A 15,912-nucleotide genomic window follows, 5' to 3' on the forward strand; every position below is an offset into this window, starting at 1 on the left:
GTACATTTTCAAACAGCTGATAAAGACACACTGAAACTGGGAATAAAAAGAAGTTTAATTGGACTTACAGTTCCACATGGCTAGGGAGGCCTCAGAATTATGGTGGGAGGGAAAAGTCACTTCTTACATGGCAGCAGCAAGAGAAAAATGAGGAAGAAGCAAAACCGGAAACCCCTGATAAGCCCATCAGACCGCTTGGGACTTATTCACTATCATGAGAATAGTGCGGGAAAGACTGGCCTCCATGATTCAATTACTTCCCCCTGGGTCCCTCCCACAACACGTGGGAATTTTGGAAGACACAATTCAAGTCGGGATTTGGATGAAGACACAGCCAAACCATATCAAATGGTGTTTGGGTTAAAAGACTGTTGTGACTGATTTCTCGGAGACTTTGGAAGCCAACCACTTGTAAGTCACCAAAGACTCCTTGCAAATTAGGTTACTGTCTGAGAGGCAGTGGCAACTGCATTAAGTAATGGTGACTGCGAGCACACAGCATTAGAGGTGATTCTTAAAAATAGTACTCAACAAGTGTTTGGTTAATGCTACCTTTTTCCACTAAAATTCTCCATTCCTAACAGCCTGCTTTGACCCAGTACCACTTTAAGACCCTATCAAATGAAGATGACAGATTCAAATGTTCAGGCTCCATAAGAGTGGTAGTTTCTCTAATGTTTTTCCCTGCCCCAGGGTTTATTTTATTTTATTTCTTTAAGATGGCTTTTTCATTCATTAATGAAAACATACCAATTTAGTATTTTAGATGCCAGTAGTTTCTGCTGGACTAAGATCTCATGTCAGGGTAAGAAATTCCTTGAAGACAGTATCTTGTATAGCTTCTTGTTATCAAAGGAAGAATTGCTTATCTAAGAAGAACTAAAATAAAAACTTGCACCTACAAACATATAAATGTTTTGATCACTCCCAAGAGCACTTACAGTTTCTGAAAATACTGCTTTCCAATGTAGTCACGTCACAAATAAAACACAAACATGGCTATAGCCAATATAAAAAATGTATATTTTTAGAATACAAAAAATGTGTATTTTTAGCTTTTTTTTTTTTTTTTTTGAGACAGAGTCTCACTCTGTCACTCAGGCTGGAGTGCAGTGACATGACCTTGGCTCACTGCAACCTCTGCCTTCCAGGTTCAAGCGATTCTTCTGCCTCAGCCTCCCGAGTAGCTGAAACTATAGGTGCATGCCATCACATCCAGCTAATTTTTGTATTTTTAGTAGAGACAGGGTTTCACCATATTGACCAGGCTGGTCTTGAACTCCTGACCTCGTGATCACCTGCCTTAGCCTCCCAAAGTGCTGGGATTACAGGCATGCGCCATCGCGCCTGGTTGTGATTTTTTAAAAATAAATAAATTTTCTAAGGAATATTTGCTTTATTGACATACACATTTCTTTTACAAAGGCAACGTTACTTTTTTTTGAGTTGTTTGAGTTCCTTTTAAATTCTGGGTATCAGTCCTGTTGGATGCATAGTTTACAAATATTTTCTCCCATGGTGCAGGTTGTCTGTTCACTCTGTTGATTCTTTTGCTGTCAGAAACTTTTCAGTTTGTCTCATTTGATTATTTTTGCTTTTGTTGCTTGTTCTTTTGAAGTCTTAGTCAATCAATTCTTTGCCTATCCCAATGTCAAGAAGATTTTTCCCTAGGTTTTTTTTTCTAGTAAATTCATTGTTTCAGGTCTCATTTAAGTCTTGGATCCATCTTGAGTTGATTTGAAAAGTGGACAAAGGACATGAATGGGAATTTTTCAAAAGAAGTCATACAAAGCATATGAAGAAATGCTCAACCAAGCATATGAAGAAATGCTGAACATCCTTAATCATCAGATATATTCTTTTGTTCTCACATTGCTATAAAGAACTACTTGAGACTGGGTACTTTATAAAGAAACGAGGTTTAATAGGCTCACAATTCTGCAGGCTGTACAGGAAGTGTGGCTGGGGAGGCCTCAGGAATCTTAACAGTCATGGAGAATGGTGAAGACGAAGGAGTCATGATTTACATGGCCACAGCAGGAAGAAAAGAGCAAACAGGAAGGTACCCCCCACTTTTTTTTACAACCAGATCTTCTGTGAACTTACTCATTCACATGAAAACAGCAAGGGGAAAGTCTGCCCCATGATCCATTCACATTCCACCAGGTCTGTCCTCCAACACTGGAAATTACGATTCAACATGATATTTGGGCAGGGACACACACCCAAACCATATCACTCTGCCCCTGGCCCCTGCCAAATCTCATGTCCTTCTCACATTTCAAAGTACAACTGTCCTTTCTCAAGAGTCCCCCAAAGTCTTAACTAATTTCAGCGTTAACTCAAAAGTCTGCAGTCCAAAGTTTCATCTGAGACAAGGCAAGTTCCTTCCACCTATGAGCCTGTAAAATCAAAACAAGCCAGTTGATTCCAATATAAAATGGGGATACAGGCATTAGGTAAACACACTCGTTCCAAAAGGGAGAAATTTGCCAAAACAAAGGGGCTGCAGGCCCCACACAAGCCCAAAACCCAGGAGGGCAGTTATTAAATCATACATATCCAAAATAATCTCCTTTGACTCCATGTCACATGTTGGCCACACTAATGAAAGGGCCTGACTTTCATCAGTGCTCCCAAGACCTTGAGCATCTGTGCACCAGTGGCTCTGCAGGATACAAACCTCTTGACTGCTTTCCTGGGCAAGTATTGAGTGCCTGCAGCTTTTCCAGGTATATGGTGCAAACTATCAGTGGATTTACCATTCTGGGGTCTACGGGACAGTCACTTCTCACAACTCCACTAGGCAGTTCTCCAGTGGGGACTCTGTGTGGGGGCTCCAACCCCACATTTCCTCCTCCACAGTGCCTTAGTAGAAAGCTCTACCCCTGCAGCAGACTTCTGGCTGGACATCCAGGCATTTCCATACATCCTGTGAAATCTAGGTGGAGGCTCCTAAGCCTCAACTCTTGCCCTCTGTGAACGTGCAGGCTTAACACCACATGGAAGCTGCTAAGGCTTATGGCTTGCACTTGCTGGAGCAGTGGCCTGAGACATATCTGGGGCCTTTTAGCCACTGCGGGAGCTGTCGTGGCTGGGATGCAGGGAGCAGTGTCCTGAGATTGTACAGGGCATTTTCCCCATTGTCTTGGCCATAACACTGGGTTCCTCTTTACTAATGCAAATTTCTGCAGCCAGCTTGAATTCCCCCCAAGAAAATGGGTTTTTCATTTCTACCACAGTCAGGTGGCAAATTTTCCAAACTTTTATGCTCTGCTTCCCTTTTAAATACATGTTCCAGTTCCATGGGATTTCTTTGCTCATGAGTATAAGGATAGCCTGCTAGAAGGAGCCAGGCAACATCTTGAATGTTTTGCTACTTAAAAATTTCTTTCATCAGATACCATAAATCATCACTTTCAACTTCAAAGTTCCAGATCTCTAGAGTAGGGACATAATGACTCCAGACTCTGCCAATGCACCACAAAAGTGACATTTACTCAAGTTCCCAATAAGTTCCTCATTTCCATCTGAGACCTCTTCAGCCTAGACTTCATTGATGATATCAGTATAAGGATTTTGGTCACAACAACTTAGCAAGTATATAGGAAGTTCCAAACTGCCTCATCTTTCTGTCCTCTTCTGAGCCCTCCACACTCTTCCAACCTCTGCCTATTAACCCCAAAGTTGCTTCCCCATTTTCAGGTATATTTATAGCAATGCCCCACATCCCAGAACCAATTTTCTGTGTTAGTTCATTCTTGCATTGCTATAAAGAACTATCTAAGACTAGGTAATTTATAAAAAACAGAGGTTTAATTGGCTCACGGTTCTGCAGGCTGTATAGGAAACATGGCCAGGGTCAGGGGGAACTCAGAAAACTTACAATCATGGTAGAAGGCACAAAGGAAGGCAGCATGTCTTACATGGCCAGAGCAGGAGGAAGAGATTAAAGGGGAAAGTGCCACACACATTTTTGCAACCAGATCTCATGAGAACTCATTATCATGAGAACAGCAAGGGGAAAGTGACCCCGTGATCCAATCATATCCTACCAGACCTCTCCTCCAAAACTGGAGATTACATTTCAACACAAGATTTGGGTGGGAACACAAATCCAAACCGTATTATCAGAAAAATGCAAATTAAAACCACAAAAAGATGTCATCTTACAAAAGTCATAATGACTAATATTAAGATGTCCAAAAATAACAGAGAAAAGGGAACACTTATAGGCTCTTGGTGGGAATGTAAATTAATACTACCTTTATGGAAAACAGTGTGGAGATTTCTTAAAGAACTAAGAACTACCATTTGATCCAGCATTCTCATTACTAGGTATATATCCTAAGGAAAAGAAACCATTATATCAAAAAATACCTGCACTAGTATGTTTATTGCAGCCCTGTTCACAATAGCAAAGACAGGAAATCAACTTAAGTGTCCATCAATGGATGACTGAAAATAAGAAAATGTGATATTCAGCCATAAAAAGGAGTGAAATCATGTCTTTTGCACCAAGCATGGATGGAACTGGAGGCCGTTCTCTTAAGGGAAACAACTCAGGCAGAGAAAGTCAAATATCTCCTGTTCATATACGTGCAAGCTAAATAACTCGTACACATGAGCATACAGTATGGAATAATATTGGCGACTCAGAAGGTTAGGAGGGCATTGAGAAATGAGAAACTACTTAATGAGTACAATTTATACCATTCAGGTGATGGATACACTAATAGCCCAGACTTCACCACTAGGAATATATCCACGTAGCAAAACTGCTCTTGTACCCCTTAAATTTATACAAATAAACAAAGATAATGTTAAATATATTTTAAAACAATATAATGAAATAAATACAAATAAAACTCAATTATATATATTATGAATTTCCCTTACACAGATATGAAAACATCTGAAGTCAGATAATTTCTAAGTAGGACTTTTTACAGAGAGAGATATATATACACACACACACACATATGTATATATATCTGTATTCAAATTCCTGCAAAATGGAAAAATTGAAAGGCTAGATTTGTAAGTATTCAACAAAATCAGTCCCAAATCACAAACCTAATCTCCTAATATTCCACATGATTCAAAAAACACTAAAGGCTGGGAAGAGCGACTCACACCTGTGACCCCAGCACTTTGGATGGCTGCAGTGGAAGGATCACTTGAACCCAGGAGGTTGGGACCAGACTGGGCAACATAGTGAGACTCTGTCTATAAAAGAAGATTAAAAAAAAAAAAATGAGCAAGGCATGGTAGCATGTGCCTGTGCGCCCAGCTACTTGGGAAGCTGAGGTGAGTGGAATGTGTGAGCCGAGGAGTTTGAGGCTGCAGTGAGCCATGATTTCACCATGGCACTCCAGCATAGGTGACAGAGTGAGACACAGTCTCCAAAAACAAAGAAAAAAAAAGAAAGGAAAAAAGAAACACCCTACAACAGAATTGAGCACATATGAAACAGATCATGGGGGAGGTCAATATTCTTTATATATTGCTTAGGTTTTCCTTGACTTTTAGAAATTTCCCAAAGCAACAAATGATCCCTAATTTGTTTATGGACATTCTTTTCCTTTGCTTTCTCTTTCATTTAATCCATTTTATCAGGTGCTTTATTTCATTCTTCACCTTCCATCTCCATGCAATACTTGAAGATAAATTTTATCAATAGGGTCCATCCTAGACATGATCAAGCTCCTTGAAACACATTTCACCATTTATTTACCTGTGCAAGGAGAAACTACCTTTATAGTATTCAACAGTTTAGGTCTTTTTGTTATAGGTTATAAACATACAACATATAGCATATATGAACTTCCCTTCATCATCTTTGTAATTTCACTCCCAAAAATCCCACCTGTGGAAATTAGTGAATGTAGTAGAATTTTCCACCTCTACTATAAAGAAAAATGAGCATAGATTTTAAGATTGTATATCACACAGTGTATGAGACAAATTTATTCTCCCAGATCTCTCTCCTCTCTCTCTCTCCCCCTCCCTCCTTCTCCTCCTCCGTGAATTTCTAACCACCTGTATCCTTTTTATCATCTCTCCTTTCCAGAAGCTCATTCTCACTTCCCTTTTCACACAAAATCAGCCTGTGGTGTGGGTAAAGGCTAGCTTTGCCATTCACTATGTGGTATGTTCTTGGAACAGTCACTTAACATCTCAATTCCTTATTTTTTTTTCATCTGTAATAAGATGAATACATTTTCTTTATGGTGCAATTACTATGTGCTGGCACTTTTCTAAGTTTTTCAGTGTATATTCATTCATTGATTCCTCACAAATACCCATTGAGGTGTGTATTATTTTCTGTAACCACCCCCATTTTATAAACAGAGAATCAGAGGCACTGAAAATTTAAACAAATTTCCATTGCCACATAGCATGCAAGTGGCAGGGCCAGGATTCAAATTCATGTGTTCTAACTCCAGGGGCCAAGTTCTAAAAGACAGCAACTTATTTGCTCAATTATTTTTATTTATTTATATTGTTTTTGAGACAAGGTCTCACTCTGTTGGGCAGGCTGGAGTGCAGTGGAGCGAACTCAGCTCACCGCAACCTCCACCTCCTGGGTTCAAGCAATTCTCCTGCCTCAGCCTCCCAAGTAGCTGGGTCTACAGGTGCGAGCTACCACGCCCAGCTAATTTTTATATTTTTAGTAGAGACAAGGTTTCACCATGTTGGGCAGGCTGTTCTCAAACTCCTTACCTGAAGCAATCCACACACCTTAGCCTCCCAAAGTGCTGGGATTACAGGCATGAATGCCCGGCCTGCTGAATTAATTTTGGAATTCCTTTACATTTTTCATTTTTATTTTTAACTTACTACTACTATGAAATACATAAAAGACCACAGCCTAACATGTTGTTTCATAAAGAAACAAACAAAAAAAAAACTGGTGTATTTGCTCTTAAGAATCAAACAGGCACTTATAAACTGAAAGGTTTGTCATTTTCTCTAAAGAATTATACATGGAAGCCCAGTGAACTGGTGATGTGCTTTTAACTTGTTTTAATGATGTTATGGCACCGCCAGCAGAGGCTCAGTCGGCTGACTCTTTAACCCAGCTCACCGTGGAAAGTGTTTTGTAAGTTTGAAGAATATCATGGAAGTTTGTGCTTGTGGGTATGAGGCATTAGAAGTTTCTGCATGAGATTGTTATATAAATCCCTATTGTCCTCAGACTTGTACTCCTTCTACAGCCTATTTCTCCCACGCAGTGTTGTAGCCAGGTATGCCTCTTGCTTTGGCCCCTGCACATGCACAATCTAGTCCGAACTCTGTATCTTTGCTCACGCTGTTCCTCCAGTTGTCCAAACCTTTGCCTCTGCCCCTAGCAATTACATTTTCAACTCCCTCTTAATCTTTCCCTGCAGTGCTTTTATTTTCCTAATGTTGCACGATTGATACAAAATAAGGAGAAAGTGGAAGCACTGCTAAAGATAATAGTTCAGGGATAATTTGCTATTACAAGTTTAGAGTTCTCTTTCTCTTATACCCTCCCTTTCAAAAATGTAGATTTAACTGTATTTGTGAGTGCATATATATTACAGATGAGATATGACTTGCAATATATATTATAGACACTGATATGGTTTGGCTGTGTCCCCACCTGAATCTCATCGTGAATTGTAATAATCCCCAGGTGTCAAGGGCAGGGCCAGGTGGAGATAATTGAATCATGGGGGTCGTTTCCCCCATGCTGTTCTCGTGGTATTGAATAAGTCTCATGAGATCTGATGGTTTTATAAATGGGAGTTCCCCTGCACAAGCTCTCTGCCTGCCACCATGTAAGATATGACTTTACTCCTCATTTGCCTTCTGCCATGATTATGAGGCCTTCCCCAACCATGTGGAACTGTGAGTCCATTAAACCTCTTTCCTTTATAAATTGCCCAGTTTCAGATATGTCTTTATTAGCAGCGTGAGAACAGACTATTACAGACACACATTGAATTCTGTACATAGTGTTATAAAATCTATTCTTATTCAATTGTAGTTATATTAATTAGGACTCTTTCAGTTCTAAATGACAAATCTAATTTGAACCAGACAATCATAGCCTCTCCTAACAAAAAATTGTTTAAGTCCATGTAGCCAAAATTATTCAGCTCTCTACCTCTGAAAAGTCCAGAGCTAGTATAGCTTTAATAACAGCTGGTTCTCACAATCCAAATGGACCTGTCAGGATTCTTACTCTAGTATTATATTTCTTCTGTATCTCCATCTCTTAATTCTGTTGCTTGTTTTTGCTTTTCTCTCTCATTCTTTCCTACACTTAAAAAACTTTTAGACAAAATAAACTTGACATACTTTATTTAAGCAAAGAACAGTTCATGAATTGGGCAACATGTAAAGCTGGAAGAAATTCAGAGAGCTCTGCTCCAGCAGTACAAGTAGTGAGCTTTTATAGCCTGAAGACAGAAGCCAAGTAATTACCTGACGACTACACCTAGTCATTTGCCTCATTTATGTGTGGTGTGAGGAGAGACCCCTAGTTCTATAACCAATCAGCTAGTTGCCTTGTTGTGATTGAGGCTAGATTTTTTTTTTCAAGACAGACAAAATTGTCTCCAAGTTAAGTTTTGTTTTGCTTCCATAAAGGTTTTGGGTGAAGAAAAAACCCGAGCCTGATGACTTCCTGCATATTTCGCTGTAATACTACTAAAAATAATTTTCTTCCTGTGGCTGAGAGGGGAATATCTTTTCCTATGTAAGTTCTACTAGGAGAACATCTCAGAGTGGAATTCAGCTTGGGAAACTTGTACATTACTGCATCTATCATTCTATCCAACAGGAGGGATAATTCTGTTGGCTAGCTTAAAGTAGGGAAAGAGGGCCAACAAAGAAAGTGATACTTGCATAAAACAGGAAAAATCCACCATATATCTCTACATCAATATGTAAAGTCTCTTATCTCTTTTACCTAATGTGGGCCAGAAAACAAAGGCTATTCTAGGTTAGAGTGATCGGTTGTTTTCATCTTGTTTTAATGCAAAGAATAGACTTGTGATCAAGGGTATGGGGTACTGGGGCTCTCCCAACTTTTTCTGACTTTTCAGAAAAGAGATTCTGAGGCTTGGTGGTCTGCAGAGCATACAGAATGGATCTGCTGGGCCAGGGAATCCCAGAACCAGATCTCGTTACTCTTAATATAGTGTTTCCCTGGGGTGGGAAATACAATTTTATATTCCCCTATTTATTCTTGTTGTGTGACGGCACACTTGAGAATTAGTGGTGCAGATTGGCCTTGTTTCACTGCACTTTCAAATACCTAAACAATATTCAGTTTTATGATTCTGCCGTTATTTACCTCCAGCTGAATGATATTTTGGCTTGTTTTGCCAAATTATTCTTTGCTGTGATTCATAATGATGCAGTGAGTATCCCTGTTCATATATCTCTGTTAATCTCTCAATTGTTTTATTACTACAAATCCTTATAAGTAAAATAACTCAAAAAGTTTTGCCCATTTTTAAAGACAAGATTGATTTCCTTCCCTTCCATGAATTGTGCTTGTACTCTTGAAGGCCACACTAATAACTCTATTCCACATATTCCAATGTTTCCCTAATATTCTCTTTCAGTAGTTCACTTATTTGACAAGTTTATCCTGAGTTCCTGTTATGAGTCAGCCTCTATGCACAGTGCAGAGGTAATTACAGAGAAAAAATAATTCATTGTCCCCCTCCATGAGAAGAGAGTAATTTAGTTAAGGAGACAGATAGGAGGACATATAATTGCAATTTGTGTGATTTGTGCTACGAGGGGGCGGAGGTGCAAGTGCTATGAGAGCAAAGATGAAGTAACTGTCTTGAGAAAGAGAAAAAACCTTCATTCAGAAGTGATATGTGATTTAAATCCTAAAAACATGAATGGAGAAGGGTGGTCAGCCTTCCCAGGTCGAGGAAACTCCATATACAAATACATCTGGGCATGGAAAAGGATGAGTATATTCAACACCTGCTGGAGTACTAGAGGAGTCACTGGTATCTGGAAGTCCTGTCAAATGATATAAAGCATAATTCTTATGCATTCTAAAATTTGAGGACCATTCTTCTGAAGCTCCTATTTTTACTGTCCCCAGTAAACTGCAAACTTTTTGACAATGGGAAGCACGTCATATTCATTTCATATCCACTGATTCTTGTATGGTACCTGGCATGCACGCATCTGTGCACACACACACACAAATATGCAAATGAATCAAATGATAATTCAACTTGTGATTCAGTAAAGCCAGTTTTATGCAATGCAATATTTGAATTTGGAAATGTCAGAATATGTATTTTTTATTGCAGGAAACAAAACAAAATTTAAAAATCATCTATATCCCCAGTAGTATTAAAAGTCTTTCTCATATACACACACACACACACACACACACACATACACACACACACTTATAACTTAGCTTTCTAGGCTGCTTTTTTGACTTTCTTGACTTGTGTCCCTGTCATTAAGTAATCAATTCCAATGTGATTTCTCTAACTTCCACCTTTGTAGTTAGATATCTAAGTGGTTTCCCCATTCTGATGTGGGAAACTGTCTGATGGATTCACCTTACCTTTAACCAGTCTTGGCCAGCCACCTTCGCCTTTATTGAGTTGCATTACTCTAGTGTCGTCCCCACCTCCTACATTGTTTCCCCGCCCAAAGGGGCAGAGTGATCTTACAAAAACAGAGATCTGTCCAAAAACCTTTAAACTTAGAATCAAATTCAAACTCCTCATCATAGGCCCCTGCAGCATTGTGTCTGCTCACTTCTCTCTCACCTCTCCTCTTGGCCATCCTTGTGCTTAGTTTCAGTGTTTCTGCCACATAAGCACATCACTTCTCAAACACATCTGGATACTCTGCATGCCAGGGCCCTCACATAGGTCACTCTTCTGCCTTGAATGCCATGTTCTTCCACTTTTCCCTCTGTTGACTTCTCATCTCTCATTTCTTGCTCTTAATAAGCTGCTTTCCTGATCACTCAAGTAACTCCCCTTCTTCTACCCTGCACCCACTTATGACAACTTTAAATAGATAATTACATGTAGGCTTATTTTCTTATTCCTCCAGTAGACTACAAGCTTTGCACACTTAGGGATTTTGCCTGTTTTATTCAATAATGCATACCCAGATTAGTATAGAGTCTGGCACATGGTGAATTCTCAAAATAGAGTACACTGAAGATATTAAGGGGATAATTAAGACAATGGTTCTCAAATGTGCTATCTGCACCAATAGCATCAGAATCACCTGGAAACTTAAAAATGCAAATTCTGAGGCCTCAACTGGAGCTACTATTATCAGAAGCTCTGGGGGGTGGAGTCCAGTTATCTATTTTTTTTGTGCAACCACTGCTGTAAGGTATCTGTTTAGGAAGGCAACACACATATTTTGTTTAAAGATGATGTAGCCAGAATTCCTTAGAATGTGAGATTTGAACCTTAAATATCACTGAATTTAATCTCTCATTTTGCTGAAAGAGAAGTCCAAGGATAATTTTATTTTTTAATTTAACAATTAGTGATAATTCTGCTTATACATTTGCTTTTATGATAGTGAGACATACATATTTCTTATGAATATTAAGTATAATTATGCAGCACATACTTTTGAAAAGTTTTCAAATATGAAGCTACTTTTATACTAATAGCTGAGTATGTATTAATTTAGCTAAAATTAGGTAAAAGTATGGAAAAATGCATTTTGCATTTCTCTGAAAATGGTTCAAACAATGAATTGGTCCAGACAATTTATCAGATACTACTTCTCTGTGATTAATTTTGCCTATATTGATTTCATGTTATTAAGGGGGAAGTAATAGTTTCCTTTGAAGTGTCTTATGAAATCTGGTTCACTGAGCAATGCAGTATCATAGAGTTACAAAAAAAGCTAGATTAATTTTACTCAAATTGGACTCAGATTGGATCCAAAACACCTGAGCTATCTGACCTCAGTTAACTGGATAAAGTGTGATGCTGAATACCATATGATAAGACATGTATCCACGGGAAGAATAAAAATCATGAAGCAAATGTAAATACAAAACTTAAAAAATAAAAAAACTAAGAAGGAAAGAAAATATTGATTGAATTTCCATTATGTAGTGGTATTATACTAAGTGCTGTTTCTTAGATTATCTTATATTATTCTCTTTCCACTAATTTTTACTTTTATTTTTTATTTAAAATCATAGGTTCTCTAGTTTATCTAATGAAGACACAAATCCAAGTCTTTCTCAAAGGAACAGTCTGTGATGAAGCATAGACTATGGTTTTCTATTGGGTTCTCAATACAATAAACATTTTTAAAATATTATATATATGTGAACTTTAAAATATTCCCTTAGTGGAAGTAATTTGCAGAGAGTACATTTGAATAGATCTTTTCTCATCACTGATTTTTATATTTTTAATATTATATAAGAAATCATTTAAGTACTTATTTTTCATAAAGAAAAGAACACTTATTTCCATATCAGTGATTATCTATGCTATATGATCTTATCTTTAACATAGATATAAAAATGGAAATTCTCCAGATGGAAGCATCTGACATTTTAAACAAATCAAAACATGAACTGAGTCAAAATTAAGTTTCTTATTACCTTTAAAACTGTGAGAAAATAAAGACAGCAGGTTGAAAACATTTTACATCACAGTGAATTTCGTACCTGATGTGATTTATTTATTTTAACATTTGACGCTATGAGATATGCTCCTTTAAATTCAGATGTTTTCCTCAGACTTTCTATTTTCATGAAAATCAGTTAAAAATCTTGTATAAAATTAAGAAAAACTGAAAATATTTTAAAGGTAAGTATGTTTTATGTTTTTGAATAAAAACCATTTTAGAGTAGATGCTGTGAATAACTATTTCAATGAAATCAATAAATACATTTAAAAAGACAAAACTTCAGAGAGGTGATATTTGGTTTACATGCAAGATAAACACAGACATTTTAAAAATAACACATTTAGATCATACTTTTTTTACTTTGAAATATATATCTAGTATTTTGAAATAACAGATACATTCATTTCCAATTCTGAAATCAATATTAATTTCTCTCAATTGGTTTCTCTACATATGTTTAAGAAAATATAAAAATAGTATAGAATTCCTAGATTGATGCACTTTTAAACATACCACAGTCAGAATTCTGAGTTCAGCTGCATTTGGAATCCCTCATTGCTGACAACAGAGTCTCAAATGACAATCTTCTTTAAAGCACTCTTCAGTGTGACAACTGAAAGTTCTCCCTTTCACCGCCTGCTTTTTCCATTAGCTAGAATGTTACATACTGAGTGCTACACAAAGCATTTGACTGGAGGGTTTTTAGCCTACTCTTTAAATGCCTTAGTTTGAATAATCATTTTTTAAAGATAACTCATCTCTTTATAAGAATATCTGTTTTTTTTTTTATTAATTGCATTTTAGGAGTTGGTTATAGGGTGGAATAGGGGGCTGCCTTCATGTGTCATTGGTTAATGTCTATGCATGAGTCACCTAAGTGACATTTAGTAATATAATGTCAGCGACATTTTTATGATTTTACTGTCAATTATTAATAATCTATTGTATGTGCCATTTGAATGAGCTGGGCAGATTAACATGAAAGATGGGAGGTGTGTTTCAGTTTGATAATAGTGGTCTGGAAAATACAACTAACTTTTTTAACGGTGATCTAGGTAACACTTTTTTGATACTGGAGTGGAGTTCACCAGGAATTCCTATAATTCTTTTTCTGCTTTTAAAGGAAATTGCCTCATTTTCTTGTTCACTGGAGAAAGGTACAATTGAAAGCTTTGTGGTTTCTGAAAAATCCTGCATGTGTTAAACTTCACATTGCATTATATTGTCTCTGAGCCACACATAATGATATGATTGTAATCTGAGAGCACAGGAATTAACTGACACCTAAAAGTAAACAAGCAAATAAAATTGAATGCTTTTGTCCCCATTTAGTTAATATCCACATAAGAAATGCAACACAGGGTTACATTTACTTCTGTTAAAAAAGCCTCTGTAGGGCAGCTTGTAATTGGGACTGACAAGACACTGAACCTAAGAAGTAACCACTTAATGTATATGGTCTTGAGTTAATAAGCATGCTTTAAAATTGATTTTCCAGCAGGCTCAAGAAATAGAAAAAAATAACTTCACACAATGTTAGAAATAGTTAAAGAACAAATGGTATATTACTCTAATACGTAGGTTTAAATTGTCTATGGCAGGAAGGAATTAATGAAATCAAATGGGTTTCCATGACTGAAACCCTCATCTGGAATCCTGGTTTGCATCATGCAAGAAGTCAACCACCACAACAAAACAATAATAATTAGTTTTTTAAAACAGAAGTGTCAGAAATTATTCAGTAAACACAAGAGTGCTTTATTCTGTAGGTATTTTCTTCTCTACAGTGATAATTGCTCAAAATATTCGTATTTTGATTGATTTTTTGGTGAGGTTAAGAAGGCTATGTGCCAAAATATATGGAGAAAGATGACAGAGGGAGATGAAGGGCTATAAGCTGCAAGCTAGAGACAAGTGTTTTAAAATTTATCAGGATATAACTAAGCACAGGAGCCCCAATTTTATTATATTATCTTAAGTATAAAACATTGAAAAAAACCACAATATTCATGCTCTCTAATAAACATAATTTTCCAATAATGTGAGCATGACCGCTAACTACCCAATTCACTTTTCTCGTGGCTTCTATAGTCCCTTGCACACACCTCCATTATGTGCAGTGTAGCACAGTGCTTGACAGTGTGGTCCCTGTGTATAATTCCTGCCTCCTCCTTACCAGCTGTGTGATAACAGAAAAGTTACGTAGCCATCTAACCCTTCATTTCTTCACCTATGCAATGGGGGTAAAAATAGACCTTACCTTTTAGAGTTGTTGTGATGATAGAAAAGTAGAAGTTATTAAAATCCCTGTTAAGATCCCTAATAAATGTTAGCTGTTATAATCATTTAACATTATTATTATTAATATTGAAACTTCCAGTTCAGTGTTCACAGCCTGGAGGGCTTGAAGGGGACAGATTAAGGAGGTAGATTTGACTTTCGGTATGCTCAAGTAACACGGTTTCTGATCTGTCTTCTCTGGCTGCTTTCATGTCTGAACAGCTAGAGAACTGTTTGATTTGAGCCGGTCATTGATTGAATGTTCAAATATCAAGTAGAACCATTATCTGCACCATTTAACTGGTACGCCCATACATTAATTATTGAATTTACTTTCACATCCCATCAAACTATGTATACTTTTTTGCAGAGAAGTTATTGCAACTCTCATTTTAGAGCTAACATCCTCCAGGGAGATTTAGGAGATGTGTCTCCCAAAATGAATTCTTAAGTACTCATGGGAAAAACAAATACATTGGTGATTTGAGAAACCTCTATGTGTTTAATTACTGAGACATTAGTTTCAGGGAAGAGAAAACATCTTTGACATCTTTTTTGTTTCTTTGTATTGCATATGAAATACGACTTCCTAAACAGGCACATTTTTTTTCCCTCATAGTCTTTCAGGGAACTAAAGGCATCTACCCCAACAAATCCATCTCTCACCTAATTGTATTCTCTCAGGTAAATCATCTCATGTCATGATTTCCTAGCCCTCTGCTGTAGACATACTTCAGTTCTGCACAGAACTGTTGGCAGCTATAGGAGCTTTTGGGGAGAGTTTTATGTTTCGTTTTGTGGTGGTGGTGGTGGTGGTGCTGCTTATTTTGTATTTTGATTGGTAAGGGGAGTTCCCATACTGTAATAGATTCAGTTGAAAATATTTATCTACTTATTATTTGATCCCAAGGAATGGAAACTTTCTATTATTTGACTACTTTTGCTGAGGTTTAGTGATATTATATTTGTAACACATTACTATTT

At 37.3% G+C, this 15,912-nt stretch overlaps 1 protein-coding gene across 3 annotated transcripts in view; it reads right to left on the reverse strand.

Annotated features, from left to right (window-relative positions):
- Positions 1 to 15,912, reverse strand: part of ANO3 (anoctamin 3) — a 356,947-nt gene that overhangs the window by 186,534 nt on the left and 154,501 nt on the right. The window contains exon 1 of one of the 3 annotated variants that reach the window (XM_025356154.1): positions 13,162 to 13,390. The exons of the other annotated variants lie outside the window; for them this stretch is intronic. The gene's annotated coding sequence lies outside the window, so the exon portion shown is untranslated. Of the gene's footprint in view, positions 1 to 13,161; positions 13,391 to 15,912 lie in introns of those variants that run through there. 3 annotated transcript variants of the gene reach the window in all.

Source organism: Theropithecus gelada, chromosome 14 (genome assembly GCF_003255815.1).
Source record: "Theropithecus gelada isolate Dixy chromosome 14, Tgel_1.0, whole genome shotgun sequence".
Classification (NCBI taxonomy): Eukaryota; Metazoa; Chordata; class Mammalia; order Primates; family Cercopithecidae; genus Theropithecus; species Theropithecus gelada.